General features: G+C 43.5%; 1 protein-coding gene across 9 annotated transcripts in view; it reads left to right on the forward strand.

Annotated features, from left to right (window-relative positions):
• Positions 1-12,369: 12,369 nt before the first annotated feature.
• The window catches only part of NLGN1 (neuroligin 1), a 755,656-nt gene continuing 740,870 nt past the window's right edge, over positions 12,370-27,155 (forward strand). For 5 of the 9 annotated variants that reach the window (XM_060242522.1, XM_060242524.1, XM_060242523.1 and 2 more), the window contains exon 1: positions 12,370-12,430. The gene's annotated coding sequence lies outside the window, so the exon portion shown is untranslated. The remainder of the gene's footprint in view (positions 12,431-27,155) is intronic. The other 4 variants (XM_060242526.1, XM_060242529.1, XM_060242528.1 and 1 more) reach the window with 1 other exon arrangement.

Consider the following 27,155-nt stretch of genomic DNA (forward strand, 5'->3'; position numbering starts at 1 on the left):
TGGAACTTATGAACAATGCATTGTCATGCAGTATTTAATTTAAATCCTTTAGCCCTTTCGAGAGAGAAAATGCCTACATTTCTCATGCGCTGTTGAATGCCACTATTCAGCCTAAAGCCTTGGATTAGAGGTAAATTTAAAAATAAGGGTGCTGAAACATTAGCTGTGCTTTACTCATTCTGGACTAGACCCACAATGGCAGACAGGTTTACGAGGGAGGTCAGCAGGTTCGTTACTGGAGACCAATAGATTCCAACTGAGGCAGAGAGACTGGAAATGAAACCAGGTTTCTCTTGCCAAGTCATATAAGACTGCCTATTCAAAATAGGGATGTGCAAGATTTTCTCAGTGCAGAGAGGGCGAGGGCCAAACGGTTTGCATAAGCTTACATTTCTCAAGAAATGAAGACAGCGGAAAAGCTCTTTTCTTGCCAGGAACAGAAAATTGGGGGGGGGGGGGATTGCTTAATTAAAATGGAATAGCAGGGTGCAATCCACATCTGTTACAATTCAGTGTTATTTTCCCATTCATTCAGAGCTTGCAATGAGGAAGGATGGGAGGCCACCCCACATGTTTTAGATGGACCTAAAACCATTGCCTTTCTTTCTTTCTTAATTTCTTCCTTTCTTTCTTTCTTCCTTTCTTCCTTTCTTTCTTTCTTTCTTTCTTTCTTTCTTTCTTTCTTTCTTTCTTTCTTTCTTTCTTTCTTTCTTTCTTCCTTTCTTCCTTTCTTCCTTCCTTCCTTCGGATGAGAACTATTTTGGGTTGGTATAGGATCACAGCAATATTTTGAAAAGTTTTAAAGGAAACATTTCATCCTCCTACTTTACTTGGGAAGAATCACTGGATACAAATGGTGCTAAACTTGAGGTTGATGATTAAGGTGGCCCTGGACAAGACTACATGGGAATAGCCAGGGTGTTTTTCTATTTAATCTTCTCCCAACCAGAGTTATTTATGGAGCTGGGTGTGGGAGAGACAGACAGTACAGAGGCAGGCACTAGGAGTCTTCCAAATTAGGGCTGCCAGCCATGTATAGGAAAATGCCAGGAGATTTTGGGTGTAGTGTCTGTGCTGAGTGGCTTTTTAAGGGAAGTGATGTCACATTCTCTGTGATTCTCTAGGAATATCCCAAATCTCCATGGTTGAGGCCTGGTGAAATTTCTTGATTACAGGAGATGTGCTGTTACTTCGAGTGATGCTGTAGGAAACCCAGCAATCTCTGTGATCTTTACCATAGAGCTTCAGGAAATTCTTAGAGCAGGGGTGTCAGACATGCAGCTTGAGGGCTGAATCAGGCCCCTGGAGGGGTCCTATAAGGCCTGCGAGCAACTGCCTGTCATCTGCTTGCTTCTCCCTTTCTCTTGCTTCCTTATGCATCACAGTTTGCTTTGCCAGGCTCTCTCAATCACACAGCAGAGCCACTGAGACAAACCTCTCTTCCTTCTATTGGCTGAGGCCCATCAGAGCAAGAGTTGCCAGTTATCGGAGGCTGTTAAATAAACAAAATATTGCAAGACTGCTAATGTTTTAAGCATGTTTTATTTTAAGTTAAAAAAAAAATCTTTGTGCTTGTCTGTGTCCTTTTTAAAGTTAATATCTCCACTACCTGGCATTACATTTTATGACACACATGGCCTGACCCCACAAAGACCCATTTATGTCAGATCTGGCCTTCATGACAAAGAGTTCAATACCCCTGTCTTAGAGTATCACCAACAACTCTATACCTCCCTTTTTTTCTCTTACTCCTCATATTGTCAAGGGCAGGGGATTGCTTGACATCAACAGGCAAATGGCAAGCTTTCTCCAAGTGTCTTCCTCCGCAGAGTCTGCTTTTTCCAGCTTTACAGATATCTCTAGCCTGGGTAATACAAGGAGGCAGAAATTGTCTGTAGTCTCTGGACTTGCTGAAATTATCAATATGGTTGGGGAAAGGACATTGTGCTGAAGTCTACATTTCTTATTCTGTCCTCACGGTGAGGAGATACACACAATTATACAACAAGCATCTCTAGAAACATTTTAGAAGATATGTCATACCTAATATCAGACCATGTTAATTTAATGTTTTTTTTAACTTCATTTATAGTAACCTTATTCTTGGGAATGACTGATAACTCTGTAATGATTTTAATAGTGTGACAACCTCATTTAGTCTAGTTAGCAAATAGTTTATGCGGCTAGGTTATGTACCTAAAGATGGTGAATGGAGCATAGGCTAAATTAAATTTGGCCTAATTGAAATGAAGTCATTCCACTCCTCTTTCCCTTCACAATTTGAGCACTACATTTGTTATTTATGGGTGGCATAAAGTCTGAATGTTAAAAATTCTTCCTCCAAATATTTTAGACTATAATTGTTTCCAGTCAATAAAATTAGCATTTAAACCTGCTCTGTGAAAATTTGAGAGCTGTAGTTTTCTGATACAGGAGCAAATTCTTTCTTAGAAATCCTTAGTTGTTGAGTTCCTGGGATCTGCTGAGAAAGAAGTCATGATAATTCAACCAGTGCAGGCCTGTATGGAGACTTGTCCCATGTTTGCTATGTTCAGCTGGTAAGAATCAAAAGACAGCAAAAACATGTTTACATAATACTTCTGTGGACACGAAGAGGCTAGGGAGGAGTTGTTAAGTTGTTAAGAGTTTGTTATGTAACAACACATGAACTTTGAAATATGATTCATCACCAAGCTAAATAAAGCACCAAGATGAATATTTTATCCAACAGAATTTATTGGACACTATCAAAGTTCCCACCAAATTGTGGAAATGTGCATGATGTAACAACACTGGTTGTTGCTGTCACCTGTGTGCATACGAAGGTTCTTCGCTTCCAGGCCTTATAAGCAATGGCCATTTTTTGGTGTTTCCCTTAGTATGAAGTTTATATGTTTCTAGCTGATACAAATAGGTTTGAGAGGAGGTTGGGGATTGGTGCTGTTTATAGTGTACCTAAGGCTGCGATGTTGCGCTGGCTGCTCTAGGCATTTCTGGGAAAACTCTATGGTTTTCCAAGATGCTCTAGTAATTTGGGAGGGAAAACTCTATGGAGGCTGGTGGGGCAGGGACTTGGCAACCCTAGGTGTACCACAGAACTAAATGTGATACACTGAGAGTCAAAATATTTTCTAAGAAAATAGCCCCTACTTCTTCTGCGTAACCAACAGTGTTCCGGTGTTGGTCATACTAGAGCTTGCATGTGTATATAAATAAAGATAGAAAGAGAGAGAGATTATTATAATGGCATAATTATAAAGGGTTTTTAATGATAACTTTCATATTTGCAAAATATGGTTCCATAATACATCTGTCAAAATGAAGAAACTAAGGCAGGATTATTTTAAATCCTGCTGTGTTTGATGCTTGTAAAAAAAATGAGCAGAGTTCTTTTCCAGAGAAATATAGCAAGTGTTTAACATGCCCACCAACTTATACAGGCATTTTCTAACGTCTTGGGTCAGGATCCGCTGGTAACCATGGTACATACTGGGACCCCTAGAATCCTTGGCACTGGGAGATGAAAATTCCACCTCACAATCAATACAAGCCAAGTGCTTAGTTGTTCCTTCTTGATTAAGCATCTTATTGATGTTGCGCAGCTGACTCGTCCTGTAAAAATCATCTTTGCTTCCAAGGCAATTTATTACTCAGACATGTGATATTTACACATCTTTGAATTTCAAAGATTTGAAATGGCTTTCCAAAATTAAACTCTATAAATGCCCTATATATATATTTTAAAGTTTAATCCATGCCTTCCAGAAATATGACATAGGTAACTTTGACGTACTCCTGTAACAAGGTTATATGTCTGTTCCAGTGCTGTTTTTCATGTTTCCATTGCCTCCTCTTTACAAAAAGCATGAATATATATGCCTCTTATAATGCTTTTTCTTTGCTTCTTGCCTGGCATTTGAAATTTTAAAGAATTACAGTTGGGCCAAAAAGAGAGATCATTTCAATGATATTCTGTCTGTCTCATCCTTGAATGCCAAAAAGAACCGTAATTGTTGAAACCAAACTTTGCTGTCCAGATGGAAAATTCAGCAGGAGCAGGGAAGAGGAAAGATAAAAATACAGTCTGATCCTTAAATAAACATACAAGATGGGACTTTGTTTCTCATCAAGTCGACTTTGTAGGCACCACTCACAATGCTAACAAACTGAAGCTCGAATGCTATTGGAAGTTCAGTCCTGTCAAAGATAACATTAGACCGTTGCTCCAGAACCACTTAATGAAAATGACCAATACACATTTATGCGGTGCTGTACACTTTTGAGGGAGGGAAGGTGGCATGGTATAGCCCAGTCTCATCAGAAGATAAGCAGGGTTGGTAGTTGGATGGGAGACCACCAAGGAAGACTTTGCAGGGGAAGGAAATGGCAAACCATCTCTGCTCCTCACTTGCCTGGAAAGCCCCTTATGGTCACCACTTGATGGCACTTACATATATATACATCCAGTTTTAAAGAGCTTCCCAGAAACCTGCATAACTATGTATAAAGGATTGCCCATTCCCATACAAACCTGCCCTGTTACTGCAATCATCATCCAATTATTATTTCTTTATTTACAAAATTTATGTCCTGCCTTTCTGCTTTTACAAAAGCTACCAGGTTTATCTCATATATATATATATGAGATAAAATTGCATTATAAAACCATTAAAATAATCCCCCCAACAAACCTCATTAAAACAACTTTAAAAAGAGTTGAGCCACAGAGTTAAAAGACATAAAATAGTTAAAATACATTTAAAAACCGATTAAAACATAGGTTTAAGAAGGATGGGTCATTGAGGGAACGCCAAACAAAACAAGCAAGTCTTCAGCTACTAGAAGAAGATGGCAACAGAAGGGGACAGATGAATCTCTCTGGGGAGAGAGTTCCAGAGTTTTGGTGCCATTAACAATCTGTGGTTTGCCAGCCACTAATTTCAGAAGGTAGGAGCACCTGAAGCAGGGCCTTTGAAGATGACTCCTGGGCAGGTTCATAAGGGACCAGATGTGTTGGTTCCAAATCATATTGGACTTAGCAGCAAATGTGCTAAGATTCTAGCATCAGCTAAAGGTATACTTGTTTACCAAAGCTTCCTCTTGATTTTGAATGATTGGCAGGGCTTTTTTTTTTTGAGCAGGAATGCAGCTCCATCTGGCTTGGCATCAGGGGGTGTGGTCTAATAGGCAAATGAGTTCCTGCTGGACTTTTTCTACAAAAAAGCCCTGTGTGAAACAATGGTGATGTCAAGGGGTGTGGCCCAGGGGTGGAATTCTAGCAGGAGCTCCTTTGCATATTAGACCACACACCCTTGGTGTGGCCTAATTTACAAATGAGTTCCCACTGGACTTTTTCAAAACCAAAAAGCCCTGGTGATTGGTAAAATTTTAATATGTGATTTTGTTTTTATCTGCAAGTAAGCCTGGTGGAGAGAACAGGGTAGGTGTGATTGAAATAATTACATGGATTAAACAAAGTAGGATAATACAGACACACTTATTACAGACAGGGGAGAGGGGACTGGGACTGAATAGGAATAATTGCATAACACCACGTGGTGAGTTCACAGCCTGCTGAAATACTTCTGGTAGTACTTGGATGTGCAAGGGTCCTCATCATTCAGAATGGCTCTGGTTGGCTCTCATAATTCCTTTTCACTCTAGCCCACGGTGTGCCATGTGTGTGCCAATGAAGTACCCTCCTCCTGCCAACTTTGCTGTGATAGCTAGAGGTCCTCATCACCACCGTAATTGTGCTTTGTTCTAAGAGCCTCTCTAGAAGCCTCTCTAAGAGCCTCTAACACCACGTAATCCACAGGCTAGAACGATCTGATTCCCCAGCTGGAGTTGTCAATGTCCAGGTGGGGCCTGGAGATCTTCCAGAATTACAACTGTTCTCGACTACAGAGATCAGTTCCCATGGAGGAAATGGCTGCTTTGGTGGGTGGAAACTTGGCATTATGTTCTTACTGAACTTCTTTCCTTCTGCAGGCTCCACCCCCAAAACTCCAGAAATTTCCCCACCTGGAGTTGTCAACGCTATTCAGAGGATCAGGCTCTATAACTATGTGTTCTGTGATCCATAATTGTGTGTACTCTTGAGTTAAACACCATCATCCTATGGTATACAAACAGCAGTTGAAACTAGGGTTGCCAAGTCCCCTGCGTTCTGCAGCGGGGGACTTCTGTGTGTGATGGAGTGCACACACGACACAATGATGTCACCCGGAAGTGACGTCATCACACTGGTGATGTCACGCACAGCCACTCTAGGCATTTTCGGGGAAACTCTATGGCTTTTCCGTATGCTCTAGCCATTTGGAAGGGAAAAATTCTATGGTACAATAGGTACCAGAGAGTTTTCCCTCCCAAGTGGCTAGAGCGTCTGGGGAAACCATAGAGTTTCCCCGGAAATGCCTAGAGCAGCCGCTGCGCAATGTCGCCGGCATGATGACATCACTTCTGGGTGATGTTATCGCACCGGCGATGTAGGGGGAAGTTCCCCTGCCGGCCCAATGTGGGCCAGTGGATTGGGAACCTCCCAGACTGGAGGCTTGGCAGTCCTAGCTGAAATTATACATCAACAGCTGTAGTATGTGAAATAGCAGGCTATTCACTGCATGGTGCATCTTTGTGTTCATGCATCACCTTTGCGCTCATCCATGTCCATATGTACATGTGTGACAAACAAAATGCACCCAATTCCAGCCTAAAAATTTCACTTCTAAAAATCCTAGGGAAGAAGCTGAACTCTGAACAGTGCCAGTGTGCTAAAGGGCTACACTAACAAGATTTCAACAGTACATTCTCTCCTCAAACTTCAAAACAAGAGCAGGGGTTTAACAAGACTGGGGTCATAAAACAGCCACCATTGCTGTTAAATTAGAGCAGATGAAAGGACCATGTAGAATATGGAGGATTCAATTCATTCAAAAAGATTCTAGACAGGAATTCCAAAATTGTCCTAACCTCAGTCCTCAGTTGCCACTTGCTAGCTGTTTGCCTGTTTAGGGTTTAGAGCCCTTGCTTTTTTCATTGTAGTTCCCAGTCTATGGAATGGGTTGCCTGAGGAAGTGACAGACATCTCAGGAAATGTTTAGGAGATGCTAGAAGGTCATACTATTTGCAGGTATCTTTCAGGAGAGAGCTGTTTTTTTTTGGGGGGGGGGAGTTTGTTCTGTAGGTTTCTAATTTGTTATTCGTAAGCTGCCTTGAGCCATAAGGAAAGGTAGGAAATAAATATTTAAACATATAAATAAATAAAAATAACCAAGGCTGGATACAATAGTGTATATATCAAGAACAGAGTTTCCAAGAGGTTTTTGTATTTTGTGTTGCACAGTTTCGCTCTCTGTGTTAGCAACAAAAAGTCTATGTGACTCTCTGGTGGCTACGGAAACTGTTTTCAGCACCACGGCAAGCGCTCCTTCGCATAACAGGCCAGGCTAGCCTGATCTCATCAGATTTCAGAAGCTAAGCAGGGTCCGCCCTGGATGGGAGACCCCAAGGAAGCCTAGGGTCTTGAAGCAGAGGCAGTGGGGTTGCCAGCCTGCAGGTGGGGCCTGGCAGTAGGTTAGACTGAAAGCATGCAACTGGCCCAGTCACCCAGCAAGCTTCCATGGCAGAGTGGGAATTTGAACTTGGCTCTCCCAAATCCAAGAGCACCGTGGCGCAGAGTGGTAAAGCTGCAGTGCTGCAGTCCTAAGCTCTGCTCACGACCTGAGTTTGATCCCAGTGGAAGTTGGGTTCAGGTAGCCAGCTCAAGGTTGACTCAGCCTTCCATCCTTCCGAGGTCAGTAAAATTAGTACCCAGCTTGCTGGGGGGAAAGTGTAGATGACTGGGGAAGGCAATGGCAGACCACCCCATAAAAAGTCTGCTGTGAAAGCAACTTCACCCCAGAGTTGGAAACTGGTGCTTGCACAGGGGAGTACCTTTGCCTGGCACTGTCTATCTTGAACCATGGCTCATGGTAAAACACACCCACTCCTCACCATGTTTGTAGCCTGCATGTGGGCATATGGCACCTGAGTGGGTAGCAGCATGCAGCCCAAACACGGAAGGTGACATCGCTGTCCTGTTTTGGGTGTTGCTGCCCACATACACCTATGGGCATCCCCATTCCCTCTGCCTGGTACTGGATTGTCATCCTCAAAGACAGAAATTGACTTGCTACTCTGTATCTTTTGTTTTATTGGACAGACCCTGGTTGAAGCCACACATCGTTGGATATTTCACTTCCATAATCATTCACTTCCAAGATTTTCTCATGCAGGCAGAAAAATGATAAATGAGATGAATGAGTAGAATAGTCAGGGGGTTTTTTGAGCAGGAATGCACAGGAACACAGTTCCGGGTGACTTGGCATAAGGGGTGTGGCCTAATATGCAAATGAGTTTCTGCTGGGTTCTTTCTAAAAAAAAAAAGCCCTGATAATAGTACAGTATCCAACAGCATGTGGGTCCTTGCCTGTGAGAAAGTTTGGGGAAGGGGCAATGGCTGTGACATTGTTTCATTTCTGTATTCACATCTAGTGCTTAGAATCATAGAATCAGAGAGTTGGAAGGGACCTCTAAGGTCATCTAGTCCAACCCCCCTGCACAATGCAGGAAACTCACAAACACTTCCCCCTAAATTCACAGGATCTTCATTGCTGTCAGATGGCCGTCTAGCCTCTATTTAAAAACCTTCAAGGAAGGAGAGCCCACCACCTCTCAAGGAAGCCTGTTCCAGTGAGGAATTGCTCTAACGGTCAGGAAGTTCTTCCTAATGTTGAGCCGGAAACTCTTTTGATTTAATTTCAACCCATTGGTTCTGGTCCTACCTTCTGGGGCTTCCTAAGACTCTTCCCACCCAGCTTTTGCCCCAAATCCATCAGTGGTTGATTCTGATCTTTTCCCAGCAGGAACATGATTTACACAATATAATCATACTTTAAAGTATATATACTTTATTACATACTTTAAAGTATGCTTATATGCTTTTAGAGCCAGTTTGGTGTAGTGGTTAAGTGCATGGACTCTAATCTGGGAGAACCGGGTTTGATTCCCCACTCCTCCACTTGCACCTGCTGGAATGGTCTTGGGTCAGCCATAGCTCTCACAAAGGTTGTCCTTGAAAGGGCAGCTGCTGTGAGAGCCCTCTCAGCCTCGCCCACCTCACAGGGTGTCTGTTGTGGGGGAGAAGATATAGGCGATTGTAAGCCGCTCTGAGTCTCTGATTCAGAGAGAAGGGTGGGGTATAAATCTGCAATTCTTCTTTTCATTTTAACAAGAAAGGAAGCAAATTTTAAATCTCTCCAAACTGATAAGCAAACAAAAAAAGCCCCCTCCATTAGTCTTGATGAGAAATAGGCACAAATATATCACATTTGGACAGTATTTATATATACACATTGCTTAATGCAAAAATATCCCATCATGAAATATTTTGTACGCAATATAATAGGATTGATTTCAAACCCATTAAAATATATTATCCGTGTTTATATAATTAAGTGCCGAGTGATTGTGGAGTGAGCATTTCTCTATGTAGATTTTCTTGTATAAAATAATCCAGTATTTATAATGGTTCTCTCTTTTGAGCTGATCCTAAGCAATTTTTTTTAAAACTCCAAAGTTCATTTTACAGGTTTGATGGAACTGAGGCAGAGCCAGTATGAGGGCATCTGCAGGGGCCCCGAGGCCAAAGAAAGCCTGCAACCAATTCCTGGAGGGTGGGTCATCCCCTGGGGAAAGAAACACGAAGATGCCCATGCTCTACTGCTTCCCCCTGGCCTCCCTCCCAGCTGGAAACTAGAGGTCACTTCAGAGGTCTGAGATATATCAACACAGGTTTCTTGCAAAAAAATGTAACTAAATTTAATGCTGAAGTTTGTGGGAAGAAAGAACGTTTTTTACCTTTTCGCTGTAAGCAGAAAAGGTAATGATATTAAGTGTGTGTGTGTAAAGCTGTATAAGGAAGTTTCCTAGAAGTTCTAGAAAGTTCTAGGTTATGCTGGTCAGACAGGCCTCTGGATCACACACTTTCTTTTCCCCAGAGTGTTGAGACTTTGGGAACGTTTGCTTAGGTCTTCTGGAATTAGCCTCTGTGATTGAGTGTTTTATTATAAAGCCAAACGCACACGCTCATCCATTTCCCTGACCTCAGAATATACAACTGGACCACCACTCCTGTATGGCTAAGCTGAAGGAGAGAAGGTGGCATAGCATAGCCCAGTCTCATCAGATCTTAGAAGCTAAGAAGGGTCTGCAGAGGAAGGCACCGGCAAACCATTTCTACTTCCCTTGCCTTGAAAACATAGTGCTAAGATTCCCATAAAATGGGTTGCAACTTGATGGCACATTTCAAGCAGAAGTTTGGGTGTTGCAGCAGTTGCCAACCTCTGGGTGGAGCATTGAGTTCTCCCACAATGACCACTGATCTCCAGACTACACAAAACAGAGCCGCATGTTACGAGGGCTGGATCTGACATAAATGTCACTTTGTTGGGCCAGGCCATGCATGCCATAAAAATGTAATGCCAGGTATGGTAAATATAAACTTTATAAAGGACACAGGCAGCCCCAATTAACAATATTATTTTTTACTCAAAATACAAACATACTTAAAGCATTAGCACTCCTTACAGTATTTCCTTAAAGTATCTTCCTGATGCCCACCCTCCAACATCCACTTCCACATCCACTCATTAGCACTGGGACAGTATGCAGGGACACAATGCATGGCCTAAATTTGTCATCTGACAATAAAGATGATGACTAGTTGCTTGCAGGCTGGGTAAGAGCCCTGGATAGGCCGCTCCTGTCCCGTGGGCTTTATGTTTGACATCCTTACCCTAGAGGAAATGGCAGCTGAACAAGGCAGACTCATTAGTATACCATAGAGCAGGGGTGGCCAAACTGTAGCTCAGGAGCCACATGTGGCTCTTCCTCAGATATTGTGTGGCTCTTGAAGCCTCCACCACCCCATCAGCCAGCTTGGAGAAGACATTTCTCTCTTTAAATCATTTGCCCAAGCCAACCCAGCTGGCAGCTTGGAGAATGAATTTAAAATGAAAGTTGCTTTCTTTCTCCCTCTCCCTCCCATCTTCCTTCTGCTCTCAATCATCTGACATTCATGTCTTGCTGCTCTCAAACACCTGGCATTTATTTTACTTGGCTCTTATCTTAAGCAAATTTGGCCACCCCTGCCATAGAGTATAGGAGAAATGGAAGACTTGGAATGACAGTACATCCCTGCTGAATTCCCTCCCCAGACATCACCCCTGAATATCAGTTTCCTAAGCCAAAATTGGTAACTTTAGGTGTTGCATATTGAAATGCTCTGCTGCATGCAATTTAGGGACAAAGTGAGGCTTGCATGGTTAAAAGTGTTTTGTTTTGTTTAAATGGGAGGAGACTTTAACCCACACATTGCCACAACTTTATCCTGCAATGGTACAGGCCACTAATTTTTTTTTTTCTCGTTTTGCTGCAAGGACAATTTACTCCTTTGATGGTGACTTAAGGGCTGCAGCTCTTCAATTAATTCCTAGTTTTTAAGTACAGTGTGCAATGTCTTTTTTTTTCTCCTTAGGTGCACATACAGGTAGCAAGAAAAAAGCCAGCAGATTCTAATTCTCTAGGCTTGGTGCTATTAAAGTTTATTCTTCTATCCAGAGACACTGCTAATTAAGAAGGCAGAACAGCCACCTTACAGTGACTCCTGTAAGCAGACGGCTGTCTTGAAAGAAGAATAAAGCAGGCAGGAGAGATGAGGCGAAGGGGGGGAGAGTGGGATACCTTGTAGTTCACCTCTTGGCCACTAGGGGTATCTTTGTACCATTTTTCATCTCGCAGCGATTTGGAGTGGAAACCTATAATAGGGGAAAACCAAAATTCTCGGCATTTTTTCCCCCCTTTTAGCGAGCAGTGCATCTAGGATCCAAAAAAGAAAGATTAAAAAACCCCTACACATATACAGAAACAACCTCCTCTTCAGTCGCCGTGTGCTGTGGAAATCACACAACTGGACATCCAGCAAACGGGATTCATCTGGAGGGCAATTTCAAGTCGAGATAAATCTATTGGATTAGGAGGATTATCTGATTGCAGCTGAAAAGAAGTAGCGTTTGATCATTTCTAGTTCTTGCCTGATGGTCGGATTTAAATGGAGGTGGCGGCGACGGCAGCTTGGTTCTGAGGCTGCTGCTGAATTCCGGATGGGGATTTTTTTTTTTTCGCAGTCTTGTGAAGAGCAGGGGAGAAAAAAAAATATATAAATCAATACAATTTGGAAGTGTCCAGGGAATGATTTAAGAGGCTCGAAGGTTACAGCTGCTTTTTTTTAAAAAAAAGCTAAGAAAGGAGACCCCTGGAATCCGGTGAATTTCGGTTTTAGCGGTGGACTTGCCTTTTTAATTTTTTTTTTAAGCAGAGTCGTTGCGAACTGGTAAATACTTTGATTTTTTTCCCTCCTCTTTTACCCCCGGCCCCCCTCCCGGCGCGTGAGTATATTTCTTTTGCAAAGAGTGCTATAGAAAGAGACATTCGTATTATAGGGGAGGGGGAAATCTTGGAAGGAGGTGGGGTAGTTACTGCTTTCTTTTAACCAGGAAGGGAGAGTGCTATAGTTTTAAGATCGAGGGCGGTGTGCGGGAGAGGGGGGGGGGGGGCTGAAAATAAGATATGATCTCGCCCATCAGAATAGTGGAAGGTGTGTGTGTGTGGGGGGGGATGCACAGCTGCCCGCCGGTCAGAGCTTGTGACTTGTAAAACATTGGCCCTACGTGTGCGGAGATCGGAGCGGACGGTGGCGGGGGGGGGGGGGGGCTCTCCCGCAACTTTGCGTGGTGGGGGGAGAGGTGGAGGCGATCGATTTTCACCACCACCCCGCCCCCGGTTGCAATGCAAACTGCTTTCGGTGTGATCTCGTCTGCGTATGAAATGGACGAGAGAGAGAGAGAGAGAGACAGTAGCAGCAATAGTTGTATGGCGGGGCGGGGGGGGGGGGGATGCTCGACCGGGCTCTGTTGCTGCTTGACAAAGCTTTACAGGCATTGGAGGTGCGGGGGGGGGGGGCGAGGAAGAAGAGAGCCCGGCAGCTTAATAAATAGACACCCACTTTGGTGGGGGGGGGGGAGCGGTGTAGGCGAGCTAGGCAGCCCAGCTGGATGTGCGCGGCGGCAACCAGGGCAGCTCCTGCGGCGCCCGGCCTTCCAGTGTGTTGCTCTCCTTGGTGCAGAGGCAGCTAACTTTGCTGCCAGCAACACCGCGGCCGCAGCCGGGCGGGGATGGAAGAGCTCCGGATAAAATGCCCGTCATTATAAGGCGCGCGCGCGCCTGGGTGTGCATCCATACATACATAGACGCATGCATGTACACATCACCGTCCTTTGGGATCTCTCCCTGGGCTTGGAGAGGTGGGGGGGAGTTCCACACACTCTTGGGAGGAGGGCTATGACAGTTTTAGCTCTCGACCCCAAGTGCAATTCGAGGCTTCTTTCTTACCCCCCCCCCCCCCCCGAAAAAGAACGGCCGCCATTCACTTCTGTGGTAGAAGTAAAAGGATGTACTCGGGAACACCGCCGGGACGTCGGTGCCTGCGTGTGTGAGGAAGGCTCGCTGCCTGTTCCCTGGCCCGGTTTGCCCCAGCTCTTGAGCACCGGCTCCGCCCCCCTCCAGATCCCGCCCCTTCATCTGCATAGGCTCGTCCTGGGTTCTTTTCCTTGGTCATGATGAGCCGCTGGGAAGTGGCATTTCTACCCAGGTTAGAGATTTAACCCTCACTCTCCGGACAAGGTGGTGGTTCAGCGCCAGTGGGGTCTCCTTGATGCACCCGCCTTGCTTTGAAATCTCATGTAATGCTACATGGGCTGTGGTGGATATCATAGAGCACTCGGTGCTATTGTAGAGGAAAGATAATTGGGGGGTGGGGAGTGCTCTTAAGTAGACATAGGCTGTTGTGTGGGAATAGATGGGGGATGCTGAAAGGTCATGGAAATCAAGGGGAAACTGGAGAAGATAATGCCTCACATTCTTTTGCAGAATAATTAGCAGAGGGGAAATGGAAGTAGACTTGCAAGGAGCAACAGGTCAGAAAGACCCAGAAGGAATGCCTATAAAAACCTGCCAATTGGAGGCATGGGGCCATCGCCTGAAATTCTAATCATGGTGATGATTCTTTACTTTTGATCTCCATGCCTCTCAGTTGTATGATTGACCTAAAAGTCATGAGTTCAGAATGGTTTTGCCATCTTTTTAGTAATTTAGTAATGAGCTTTTAAAAGAAGGTTTCCTTGCAAATCAGCAAAGTCTTAAATAGAGGATAAAAAATTCAGTCATATACATAGCAAAGGGGATAGGAGTCTGAGACTTTAATACTTAGGCTTTGCACTTACATGGAAACATGCCTCTTTAATTGTAGCACTGAGTAAACATAGGTAGGAATAGGATTGGGCTGTGAAGCTGTAATTTGATGTGTGCTTGCTTGGGAACGAGTCCCATTTAAATCTGTAGCAGCTACTTCTGAGTAAGCATCCCCAGAGGGGCTTCATGGCTACTGAGCTTCTATACTTATAAATCAAACTGAATCCAGCCTTTGGAAGCTTCATCTCAAATTCTTGGAGGAAAAGAAAGAAACCTCTGTAATCATGTGTCTTATTACCTTGTCACACACATCTGCATTTTAGATTACTAGCGCTCTGATATGTTTCATTATAAATAGGGTGATGGAAACTTTGCTTTTAAAGATGCATCGTTTTACATAGGTAACTTAAGTAAGTGCTTAATACTGTTACTCTCTTTCTTTTCGTGAGTGATGGTACCAGAACCTCATCTTTGCTTCGCTGAAGGAAAATCAATTTTCAGAAGGTTTAATTAAAATTAATCAGATTGCTTAATATTAATTGGCTTTTAATTAAAAGCTAGAAGTTACCTTAGAATCTGGAGGAAGGGTATTATCTCAAATCATTCTAAGGGTGCATATGGTTGTAGAGCAATTAAGTTGGAATGATTTATTTAAACAGCTCATTTGAAAAAAAAAAAAATCTGTGGGATTCTTCCAGCTTCAGGGAACATCATCTTAATAGACCACCACTAACCCCTTTGCAGGCCTTTGAGGGGGAAAAGGAGATTCCACTTCAACATTTTTTAATTAAAAAAACCCCTGGCTTACATGAGAGTCTTGGCTTTAAAAATGCATCCAATGTCACAAATCCTTATTTGCCATCACTGTCAAACAGAAAGCTTTAACCTCTTTTGAGATCATGGTGCTGAGAGTATTTTTTTTTTTTTTGCATTGATACAGCTGCCTTTTCCCTGTAAACAAACACAGGTAATTCACACTAGAAAACATTTATTCCTGAGCAGATTGTAAACCACATTTCACGCCATTTGAACATCTGGGTGTTTGATAATTGTAGCTAGATTGGTCAACAGTGCAGAATGTTATACTTGGATTGCAGAGAGGTGGGATCCAGTATCTGCTGGGCCATGGATTTTGCTGGGTTTTCTTGAGAAAGCCTTAAGTGCTTGGGCTGCTTTGACAATTGGATGTCAAGGCAACTGAACATTTTATTTTTAAGTTAGAAGAAAAGAACCATTCTGAGATCTTATCAAATTCAGATACCCCCCCTTCCATTCTCACTTATGGAGTTATAGTCATGTCACAGAACTCAGTCTATTCTTCATTCACAGGTCTATTCTGCCTTGAGACACACCACAGAACCACTTCTAATTATAGTACATAGCATTAGGAGAGATGAACCACTAGTTCCTCTTGTGTCTGATGGGTAAACATGAACAAAGGAGTGGGCAGGGGGATTGCTTATTTATTTGTTTATAGCCCACCTTTCTTATTTGGACTAAAGGAGTGAGTCAATATGATGGAGGGATGGGACATTTAATAAACGATACAAAAGGATTGGGGCTGTAGAGCCAACCAGAAGTCTAAAAACGGAATTGAAGCAATGTACTCACATTAATGTATTCGCATTAAATAATGCAGAATTCCATAGCAGGATCTGAGTTGCATAAGGTATACACAGAAGTATAGTCCACAGTCTCTAATGATTTCCCTAAATAACTTTGTGAATCATTTAGTACAGTGTAAGTCTATTGCTGGCGTAGAAAAGCCCTCTTGAATAATTCAGTTCTGCATCATTTGTGGAAATCCAGAAGAGCGGAAGTTTTCCTGACCTCCTCATGCAGGCCGCTCCATGAGATGTGACCCACAGTGGAGATGGCATGTGTGTGGGAATTTGTTGATTTTGCCTATTTGCAGGGTGGCACCTGTGGAAGAACCTACTTCGATGAACAAAGTAAGGGCTTTTATTGAGCAGGAACGCACAGGAACACAGTTCTGGCTGGCTTGGTGTTAGGGAGTGTGGCCTAATATGCAAATGAGTTCCTGCTGGGCTTTTCTACAAAAAAAGCCCTGAACAAAGTTGTAGAGTAGTCACAATAGGCAGGAGGATGGACTCTCCCCTCAACCCCATTCTCCCCCCCCCCCGACATTCCCCCCTCCCCTGGCAACTGGTTTTCTTCTGCTTTTGGATCCTGTTGTGGTGACTGTGGTGACAGCAAGAATTAAGAAAATGAAGAGGAATTTCCAGATGACCATTGCAAAGGAAATTCTGGATCCTGGTCTTTGAAGGCAGTCAGCAGTTGCACTTCTGTTTGGTGCCAATAGGGGTGCTCAAAACTCACAACCATCGGCCGAAGGACATCTTTTCTCTGCAGCATACCCAATGATATTAATTGCTATTCTATATAAAGAATATTATATATATATATATATATATATATATATATATATATATATATATATATATATATATATATATATATTATCATATTATATCCCGCCCTCCCCAAACAGGCTTAATTGATATGATATTGATTGCTATTCTTTCTAAAGTAGAGAAGACAAGACTCACTGGAAAAGACAATAATGTTAGGAAAAGTTGAAGGCAGTAAGAAAAGGGGAAGAGCCAACATGAGACAGATTGACTCAATAAAGGAAGTCATAGCTTTCACTTTGCAAGAATGAGCAGTTAACAATATATAGTTTATAATTCATGGTAGTAGAAGCCCCGTAGGGCAGGGATGTCGAATTCATTTATTATGAAGGCCAGATCTGACATAAATGAGACCTTGTTGGGTTGGCCATAGTTGTCATAAAAAGTAATGCCAGGTAGTGGAGATATAAAGGACACAGACATACACAATTAAAGATTTTGCATCTCTCTCGTGTGATTGAGGGAACTGGGCAAAGAAAGCTCTGGCTCTTTCCCTCCCTCTCCATGGGATGAGGAGGGGGCAGAGCCTCAGTCAATGGAGAAAATAGAGACTTTGTTCAGTAGCTCTCCTGTGCAACTGAGAGAGCCTGGCAAAACAAGCTGTGACACAGAAGGAAGCAAGAGAGAGGGAGAAGAAAGCAAACTTGCTTGCAGGCCTGATAGAAACCCCCCAGAGGCCTGATCTGGCCCCTAGGCCACACTTTTGACACCCCTGTTGGTTTTCAATACAAGAGACAATCAGAGGTGGTTTACCATTTCCTTCCTGTGTAGCAATCCTGGTCTTCCTTGGTGGTCTCCCATCAAATACTAACCAGACTGACCCCTGCTTAGCTCCTGAGATCTGGCAAGTTTGGGCTAGCCTGGGCCATCCAGGTCAGGGCAATACATTCATAGGTTTGCCGTAATTCAGAAACAACTTGATGGCACAAGAACACGCATAAGAAGTTGCCTTTTTGCAAGTAAGGCGATGCTGTATTTGGCTACAGCTCTCCATGAGCTCAAGCAGAGGGAAATGATCATTTGGAATGCTGGCAGCCTGAGACCCTTGAACAGGAGAGGCCAGCAACTGAACTGGGCAGGGGTCATTTTGTAGAAAAAGAGGTGCTGGAGCTCATTAGCACAACTCATTTGCATATGCCACACACTCCTGACATCACTGGAAGATGTACTGAATTATATCAGCTCAGCATCTACCTTAAAACACTTATTGAATTATAATTGTCATAATAAAACTTTACTCCCATCATACTTTTTAACTTACTTCCTCCTGTGTGGCCACAGTGGCATTAGGAAGATTTCCATCTGTCTGCTTTATATGTTTTGGTTATTTTCCCATTTTTGGTGAGAAAAATGTTAGAAAGTTTGTCAAATCTTAGAGTTCAGCAAAATTCTCACAGGGGGTTTGAACTCTGGAGCCCCAAAGCAAGTATTTTTTGGGGGGAGGGGGAGAGAAAGAAAGAGCCCAATAAAATTTACATGTTTTGGAGTTCCGCTCCTGTGTGGCCTGGACCTGGGGACCTTCTGCATGTACAGCAGGAGCTCTACCATAGCCTCTGTTTGATTCAGGTAGCATCAGCAAGTGCCACAGAAAAGAAAGCGATGAATTCCGTATGGAGCTAGCTTGCAGGGGCAAAAAGCAAAATGAAAAACACAGAAGAGTTATGCTTCTCCTTATCTGAAGGCCTAGTGGAAGGTTCTCCAAACTTGCGTCTAGCCATAAGTTGCCAGTTGATACAGAATAAATCATAAAATCGCTTAAAGATTCAGGAAAAGATCTTGAAAGGATTTGCTCTAGGCTCTTTTTTCCCCTTTTGGTAAAAAAAAAAAGCTTTTATTTCGTAAGACATTTCTCTGTTGAGCCAATTGCTTCATTTCTAGTGCTCCTTTTAGTCCATGTTCTGCTTCTAGGACAGAAGATAACTTGGTAACATGCCAGAGGGAGGGAGGCTAGCTCACAATATTTTTTTTTTCATTACTTAGAAGCAGCTCTCTTTAAAGAAAAGTTTGATGACCCTTAATGCCTCTCAGGTTGCCCCTGGAGTTGTTTTTACCTACTTTGTTTTGTTTCCGTAACTTTGTTTTTAAAATGATTTCTGTAGTTAATATGATCTGCAATATGGAAGGTGGCATTTTTAATTCTATTAAGAGCCCCGTGGTGCAGAGTGGTAAAGCTGCAGTACTGCAGTCAGAGCCCTCTGCTCATGACCTGAGTTCGATCCCAGCGGAAGCTGGTTCAGATAGCCAGCTCTAGGTTGACTCAGCCTTCCATCCTTCCGAGGTCGGTAAAATGAGTGCCCAGCTTGCTGGGGGGAAAGTGTAGATGACTGGGGAAGGCAATGGCAAACCACCCCGTAAAAAGTCTGCCGTGAAAACATTGTGAAAGCAACGTCACCCCAGAGTTGAAAATGACTGGTGCTTGCACAGAGGACTACCTTTACCTTTAAAAAAAAAAAATTATTCCAATGTATAGTCCCTGCTACATAATAGAGTTTTATAATTTTATGCAAGGAGAGTTGACAAAGAGACCTTTTACCTCCTCTCTCAAAATACTAGAACTCAAAGGTATCCAGTGAAGCTTATGGGCAGTAGATTCAGGATGGACAGAAGGAAATACCTTCCTTACCCAGCAAGTGATTAAAATGTGGGATTTGGCTGCCAGAGGATGTAGTGATGGCCACAGGAATCAACAGCTTTAAAAGGGGATTAGATGGATTCATGGAGGGGTACGTCTGTGGTTACTAGCCATGGTGACTGAGGGGAACCTCCATATTTAGAGGTAGTACACCTCTGAATCCTGGGCCTGGAAGCGAAATCAGGGGAAGGCCTCACCCTCTGTGTTATTTTTATGTGTGTGAAGCTTCTGTTTAAAGAGGACTGGCACCCAGTTAAATGTTAGTGAATCGACTAAAACTTAAATGATCAATTAAATCTGCAGAAATTAGAATGCAAATCTATGAAGAAAAAAAGCTTGCTTTAATTTACCTTCCCCCCCTCCCAGTAGTGCACACATCATAGCCAAGAGGCATTCTTTCATGGGTGTGAGAGCCTGGGAAAGAATATCTGTTTCTAACACAGTGCTCGCCACTTATATTTTAAATTTTTTAAAGTGTATATCAGATAACCAGGGACACTTTTTAAACTGATTAACATTTTTCATAAGTAAATTGGCTGTATTAGCTAGACATTACAGCTTTAAATTGAAATGATCTACTGAATGTATCCATGTTCCTCTGATACTGAGACTCAAAGAGCTGGTTCACACAACACATGCATATAATTTACCACCACTTTGAATACTCAAGAGCTGATGATTGAAGGCACCGACTGGTTTCATTTACAAGTATCACATTTGAATTGAGTTAAGCAGAAGTCTCACTTGTGGCATTCTATTTGGGCCAGTGTCTTTTCCTTCTTTAGAAACAAAGTATTATGGGTTGGCCGGCATGATGTTAGTAAGCAAATGTAAGAGCTAACTTGCTTTTCTTAAGGCTCTAGTGAAGTCTGTTCTCCATCAATTTGCGACGTATCTCAGGTCTTGCAAGGAGACTTGTCTTGACTGGTGTGCTGAGATTCTGCAAGGCATATTGAGGTCCAGATACACTTTGCAGTATCTTCATTCATCTGATGAAGTGGGTTCTTGAGCACACCTATAAGCCATTTAGTCTTAGTCAGGGCTTTTTTTAATAGAAAAGGCCCAGCAGGAACTCATTTGCATATTGGACCACACCCATTGACATCACTACTGTTCCACAAGGGGCTTTTTTTGTAGAAAAAGCCCAGCAGGAAATAATTTGCATATCAAGCCACACCCCTGACACCAAGCCAGCTGGAACTGCGTTCTTGTGCATTCCTGCTCAAAAAAAGCCCTGGTCCTAGTGAATTACAGCACAGTTCTGTGCAGAGGCACACTACTGATTTGCAATATAGTAGAGTGAGAATTCATAAAATTACACTGTTACTTAAGTCCAGAATACTAGTATGCAGGCCTCAGATTCAGTGGGAGCTCACAGGAGCACAGCTCCGGAACCTTTCTGAGAGTTCCACCTCCTCCTTCTGAGAATTCCACCTCCTTGTTCATTGAATAGTAGGTGCAGCTGCATAACAATCCCTGGATGAGCTCCACCACCTATTTTTCTACAAAATGATCCCTGCTAGTATGTGTTTGTTCCCCCCCCCCCCACACAAATACTTTCTCAGCTATTTATGCTAAAATACAGGTGACATTTTTGTTCTGAGATCTCAGGGGTCTACAAGAGACTGCTGCTATACAGCTCTAATCAAAAGATAGGGTTGATAACCTCCAGGTGATACCTGGAGAACTCCTGCTATTACAGTTCATCTAGTCCACAGAGATCAGTTCCCCCGGAGGCAATGGCTGCTTTGGAGGGTGGACTCTATGGCATTATATCCTGCAGAAATTCTACCCCTTCCCAAACCCCACCCTTCCCAGACTCCATCCCCCAAATCTCCAGGCAGGGCTTTTTTTTTTTTTAGCAGGAACACACAGGAACGCAGTTCTGGCTGGCTTGGCATCAAGGGGTGTGGCCTAATATGCACAAGTATTTCCCATTCCAGAGCTGGCAACCCTATTAAAAGAACTGCCATTTTTGTAGCCCCAGCGCCTAGATCAATGTGCCCATCTTTGAGAAGAAGCATAACTCTTAAATTAATTTTACTTCATTTATACCCTACCTTTCTCCCCAGTGGGGGCATAGCGCAGCTGACTGTTCTCTTCGCCTCAGTGTTAGCCTCATAACAACCCTGTGAGGTATTTTAGGCGGGGGATGGGGGTGGGAGTGAGGGATTCAAACCTGCACCTCCCAATATTTTAAACCACCACAGCACACTGGATCTCACTACATAGTTAGTCTTTCCCTGAGGGGAAGAACAAAACACACCTACTTTGTCCTAATAGATAGAATTTAATTTTATGCCATGCATTGATCATGAAGAAGAATGAATTTGGGGATAATAGCATTAAGTGCATTCAAGAGATGCATTTGGCTTCTGTGTGGGATGATTAACCAAAAACAGAGGCAGTTAGCAATAGGCAGGATTAAATAGGAGAGTCAGTTGGAGACAGGGGTTGTAATCAGGCTTCTCCATCACTCTCTGCAGGGTGGGGGGGAGAAGATCCTTATATCCAGAAGGGGACTGACTTAAAGTATGAAATAGACCTGTATGAAATAGACCTGTCTGAACAACTAGTTTGGAAGAAGGCAGTGCTCCAAGGGGATGAGGAGGCAATTCTGTTCCAGCTCAATATTCCAGCACACTAAGGCTGCCAGCTCTGGGTTGGGAATTTTGTTTGTGGGGCCATGGTGAGGGTGAGTTTTGGGAGAGGAGGGACCTCAGTGGGGTATAATGCCATAGAGTCCTGCTGTCATTTTCTCCAGGGGATTGCTGTTGCCTGGAAATCATTCTAATTCTAGGAGATCTCCAGGCCCCGCCTGGAGGTTGGCAACACATATACTCACTGGCTCATCAGCAGGCATAAGAAAGGGGCACAGTTGGACCGCCATGTGTGGCAGGAGTAGGTGAATGGGGAAGAGGGAAAAACAAACATCAGCTATAAGAGATTATCTTGGTTTATAACAGAAAGAAAAATAAGCTTGCATTTCCTTATTCAAAGTAAGTATGCCTGGTCTGTGAATAATAGACGGTGCTTTTGCTGCTTTGGTCCATTTGGCTGATTTGTCAGATGCCCTATTGATTGGCTTTCATTGGACTCACAAAAAGGAAAACTCTTTACTGAATGCTTTCACTGGGCAGACAAAAATAAAATTGTTTTAATGCTGAATAAAGCATGGGGTGTTGAGTCACTGAAACTACAATAATATTTAATCATGGATTTGCTATGAGTGAAGCATCTATTCTGTTTTAAAGGGGGGTGGGGAAAGAAGCCATGCAAATACAGTTTAATCTTTCCTAGTAAACAGCATCATGTTCTATTGTTTAGTACTTTACCAATTCATATGACGATCCAGAATGGTCACAATTCATGCTGAAGGAAAGGATTAGGTATTAAAGAAAGAGTTCTTTAAAAGTCTTAAATCAAAACAACATGCTGCTATTCTGGCATGGGTGTGCTGAAAAAACAACAACATTTGGGTTCCTATTGGGTGGGTGGCAGAAAAACGTATAATTTAATTAGGATTCGCTGGCAGCTTGCTTAGGAAAAAAAGAGAAGTTATTTGAAAGGAGAGGACCTGATCCAGCTATGCACACAGGAAAAGGCTTGCATGTACTTGTCTCACATTAACTGCTGGATGAGGGAAGCATCACAAATGCAGCTAGGAGAGCATTGAGTAAAGGTGTAGTTTATCTGCACTGGGTTGTCCACATTCCATGGAGGATAGCTCTGCCGATTTCTATCAACCAAAGAGTTGGACCTGCAGATCTGTTCCACTAGCACAGGGGTGGCCAAACTTGCTTAACATAAGAGCCACACAGAGTAAATGTCAGATGTTTGAGAGCCGCAAGACGTGAACATCAGATGTTTGAGAGCCGCAAGACATGAATGTCAAATGTTTGAGAGCCGCCAAGGAAGGAAAGGTGGAAAGAAAGCAAACAGATGGGGGAAGGAAGAAGTGGAAAGCAACTTTAGCTATAAATGCATTCTCCAAGCTGACAGGTGACCTGGCTTGGAGAAGCAATTTAAAGAGACAAATGCCTTCTCCAAGCTGGCCGACGGGGCGGTGGGGGCTTCGAGAGCCACACAATATCTGTGAAAGAGCCACAGTTTGGCCACCCCTGCACTAGCACAAGTGGTCCCCCTGGAGACAGGAGTCTTCTGACATGAACTGACCACCTGCATGCAAATCTTTTGGGACTGACATGAGACACGTGCATGCAAACCTTATACAAAGATGCTTTCCTAAGCAGGGGATGAATCTTTTCACTGCAGGGATGTCTCTGCATAGCAGAACAATACACAGGATTCAGCCTTATGATGACTAAATGGATCCCCTGTATTCAAAGGCAATGTATTTCTGTGTTATCAGTGGAGAGGGAGGGGGCTAAAAGTAAGAGGAAGTCTTGTCCTCAGTGCTTTGTTTGTAGATCAGGACATCTGATTGGCCACTGTGTGAAACAGGACTCTGAATTAGGTGGATCCTTGGTCTGGTCCAGCAGGGCTGCTCTTACACATTCAGCTGCATCATATTCCATCTGCATCCCAGCTTGTGTTCATGGCTTCTTTTTGCACAATTAGAACATTGTCACATGCACAGGAAATTTGAGCAACTAGTGCCCTCTGAGCAATCTTACCACTTTCTGGAAAAGGTGCTGGGCTGAATCCTCTTCGATACCAAGAATCAAATTACTGGCAGGGGTAGAATCCTAGCAGGAGCTCCTTTGCATATTAGGCCACACACCCCTGATGTAACCAATGCTCCAAGAGCTCACAATGCTCTTTTTTTGTAAGCTCTTGGATGATTGGCTACATCAGGGGTGTGTGGCTTAATATGCAAAGGAGCTCCTGCTAGAATTCCATCCCTGATGACTGGAAATTTGAGAGGAAATGGTGTAGACTTCTTAATGGCTTAGCTCTGTGTCTTGCACCTGCCTTTGAAGATCTGTGTGTTTACCCAATGCACTCTGCTTTTCATAATTATCAACTCAATAATTAATGCTATTCTGTTCATCTCATCATCAGCCAGGATGGAGGTAGTGGTCTGTGGAGCTAGCCACATGGTTCCAGTTTTTAGGCCACTTCAGTAAGACAAAGTTGTGTATGTGTGTGAGGTGCTGTCAAGTTGCAGCTGACTTATGGAGACCCTGCAGCAGGGCCATAACTAGGCAGAGCCATGGGGGTGGTACCTCCTCTCAAATCTGCCAGATATACTCTCTCCTGGTCCCCCTGACTTCTTCTCCTCTTGTTTGGTGTAGTGGTTAAGCGTGCAGAATCTTATCTGGGAGAACCAGGTTTGATTCCCCACTCCTCCACTTGCAGCTGCTGGAATGGCCTTGGGTCAGCCATAGCTCTGGCAGAGCTGTCCTTGAAAGGGCAACTTCTGTGAGAGCTCTCTAGGCCCCACTTACCTCACAGGGTGTCTGTTGTGGGGGAGGAAGGTAAAGGAGCTTCTAAGCCACTCTGAGATTCAGAGTGGAGAGTAGGTTGTAAATCCAATAGCATCATCTTCTTTATGCTTCATTAAAGAAATTAGTTTCCCCTGGTGCCCCCCTAGAAAAAATCCTAGATATGGGACTGCCTTGCAGGGTTTTCAAGGCAAGAGATGAGCGGAAGTAGTTTGCCTCTGCACAGTGACCCTGGAATTCCTTTGTTGTCTCGCATCCAAGTAATAACCAGGGCCGACGCTGCTTAGCCGCTGATATCTGACAAGATCAGGCTAGCCTGAACTGCCCAGGTGAGGGAAAGAGAAAGTAATAGAAGCCCCAGCATATCTCACCTCTGCAAAATCACAATGAAGGCTATTAGTGGCCATCCTCTTTTCAACTGCAACAGTATTTGTCTGATGACATTTTCATGGTAGTCCCATCTAGACATTAATACAGGCTGACTTTGGGAAGTGCTTCATATGGGATGAGGCAGGCTTTCAAGCACCACAAGGTGGTGATGTTTCAAATTGGCAAGGTGGTCCATCAGGTACCAAGATCCCAGGTCACATAGAGGTTATAAGTTATATTCCAGCAACTTCCGTGTTCTGGATTATTGCCCAGGCTAGCCCAATCTTGTCCAATCTCGAAAGCTAACCAAGGTCAGCCCTGAGTAGTACTTGGATGGGATACCAGAGCCATGATGCTGAGGCTGAGGTATTGGCAAACTGTTTCTCAACATTTCTTGCCTTATGGGATTTCCATATGTCAGCTGTGATTTGATGGCGCTTTCCCACCACCACCAGCATCTTGCACAGAGCCTGGAAACTAAATGCGGTGTTCCTGACATTGATTTGTATGTGATCTGGCACTGGTCAACAGCTTGGCTGTTGGGTTCTAGAGCTGCTGAAATTTCCAAACCCTCTTCCAAGGCATCTTCATATAGTCTGATGGCATTTCCTTGGTAGTCTGATCTAGATGTTAAATGCAGGCTGACTTTTACAGTGGTAACCATGTGGAACAAAGTCACTTTGATTTCAGTGTGTTTTTAAAATGATTGTGGGAATCAGACTTCAGTCTGTGGCTGAGTTGAGATTTGAAGCTAGTATTTGCAGACTCTATATTAAATTGCACAGGATTGTGGGAGGTCAAAGCCAGACCTGTAAAACCTTAGAGCATGGTATGGAATTCAGATTTGGAAAGACATGTAAGACTAGCTCAAACACAAGGCAAACTATGGTTTGTGCTAAACTGGTGGTGGAAAAGTGCCATCAAAGTTGCAGCTGACTTAATGGCGATTGTGTAGAGTTTTCAAGGCACGAGACAAACAGAGGTGGCTTCCTTGCCTCTGCTTTCTTGGTGGTCTCCCATTTAAGTATCAACAATGGCTGATCCTGCTTAGCTTCTGAGATCAGATGAGACTGGGCTAGCCTGGGCCTTCCAGGGCAGGGTTTGTGCTAAATGGGACATCTCTAATTCACTCTAAGAGCAAGTATGGGAGGAAGGAGCATAAGAGAATAGGGCTGTGCTCATTCCCATACTGCTATGCCACGGCTTAACAACCAATGTGGTATAACAGCTAGACTGACAGACAAGGACTTGAGAGACCAGAGTTCAAATCCCTGGTGGGACATAAAGCTCTTTTAATGACTTTGGGCCAGTCATTCTCATCTTAAAACTCTTTTGCTGGGCTCCTGTGAGGGCAAAATGGGAGATATCATATTGGTCATCCTGACCTCCTTGGAAGACAGATAGGAAAAGGATAACTTGGCACTGGTAGATGTGAACTGAGTTAAAAGATGAGCCAAAGATGCTGAGAGTCTTGTGGCTTTTATATTGCAGAGATTTGTCAGTTTTATATGGTATGTGCAAGAATTAATATATTCTTGTAGCTAACCTATTCATAATGTCCAGTTGGGGGGGGGGACCAAACCTCCCAACCTTTATTATTCAGTTTTATGTTAAAGTTGTATTTTCCCAAACCTGTAATCAAAGAATGACTTGAATCCAGCTCCTGCGGTTGTCTGACTCATTAAGCATTTAAGCTCTGAGCTTTTCTTTTGCTAATTCTGCGTGGGAGAGTAGAGGTCTCTCTCTTTGAGCAGGTGGTGGGAAAGCGCCATCAAATCACAGCTGACATATGGAAATTCTGCGTGGGAGAGTAGAGGCTCCACCCCCAAAGTCTCCAGGTATTTTCTGAGTTGGACTTGGCAACCCTATTAAACATTCAGGGCACAACTTAGATGAGATGGTTTTCTCAGAGTCCAACCTGGATATGGTGGTATCGTTTTAGAGCCATACAAGGGTGAATTCTTTAAA

This window comes from Heteronotia binoei, chromosome 6 (assembly GCF_032191835.1).
Source record: "Heteronotia binoei isolate CCM8104 ecotype False Entrance Well chromosome 6, APGP_CSIRO_Hbin_v1, whole genome shotgun sequence".
Lineage (NCBI taxonomy): Eukaryota > Metazoa > Chordata > Lepidosauria > Squamata > Gekkonidae > Heteronotia > Heteronotia binoei.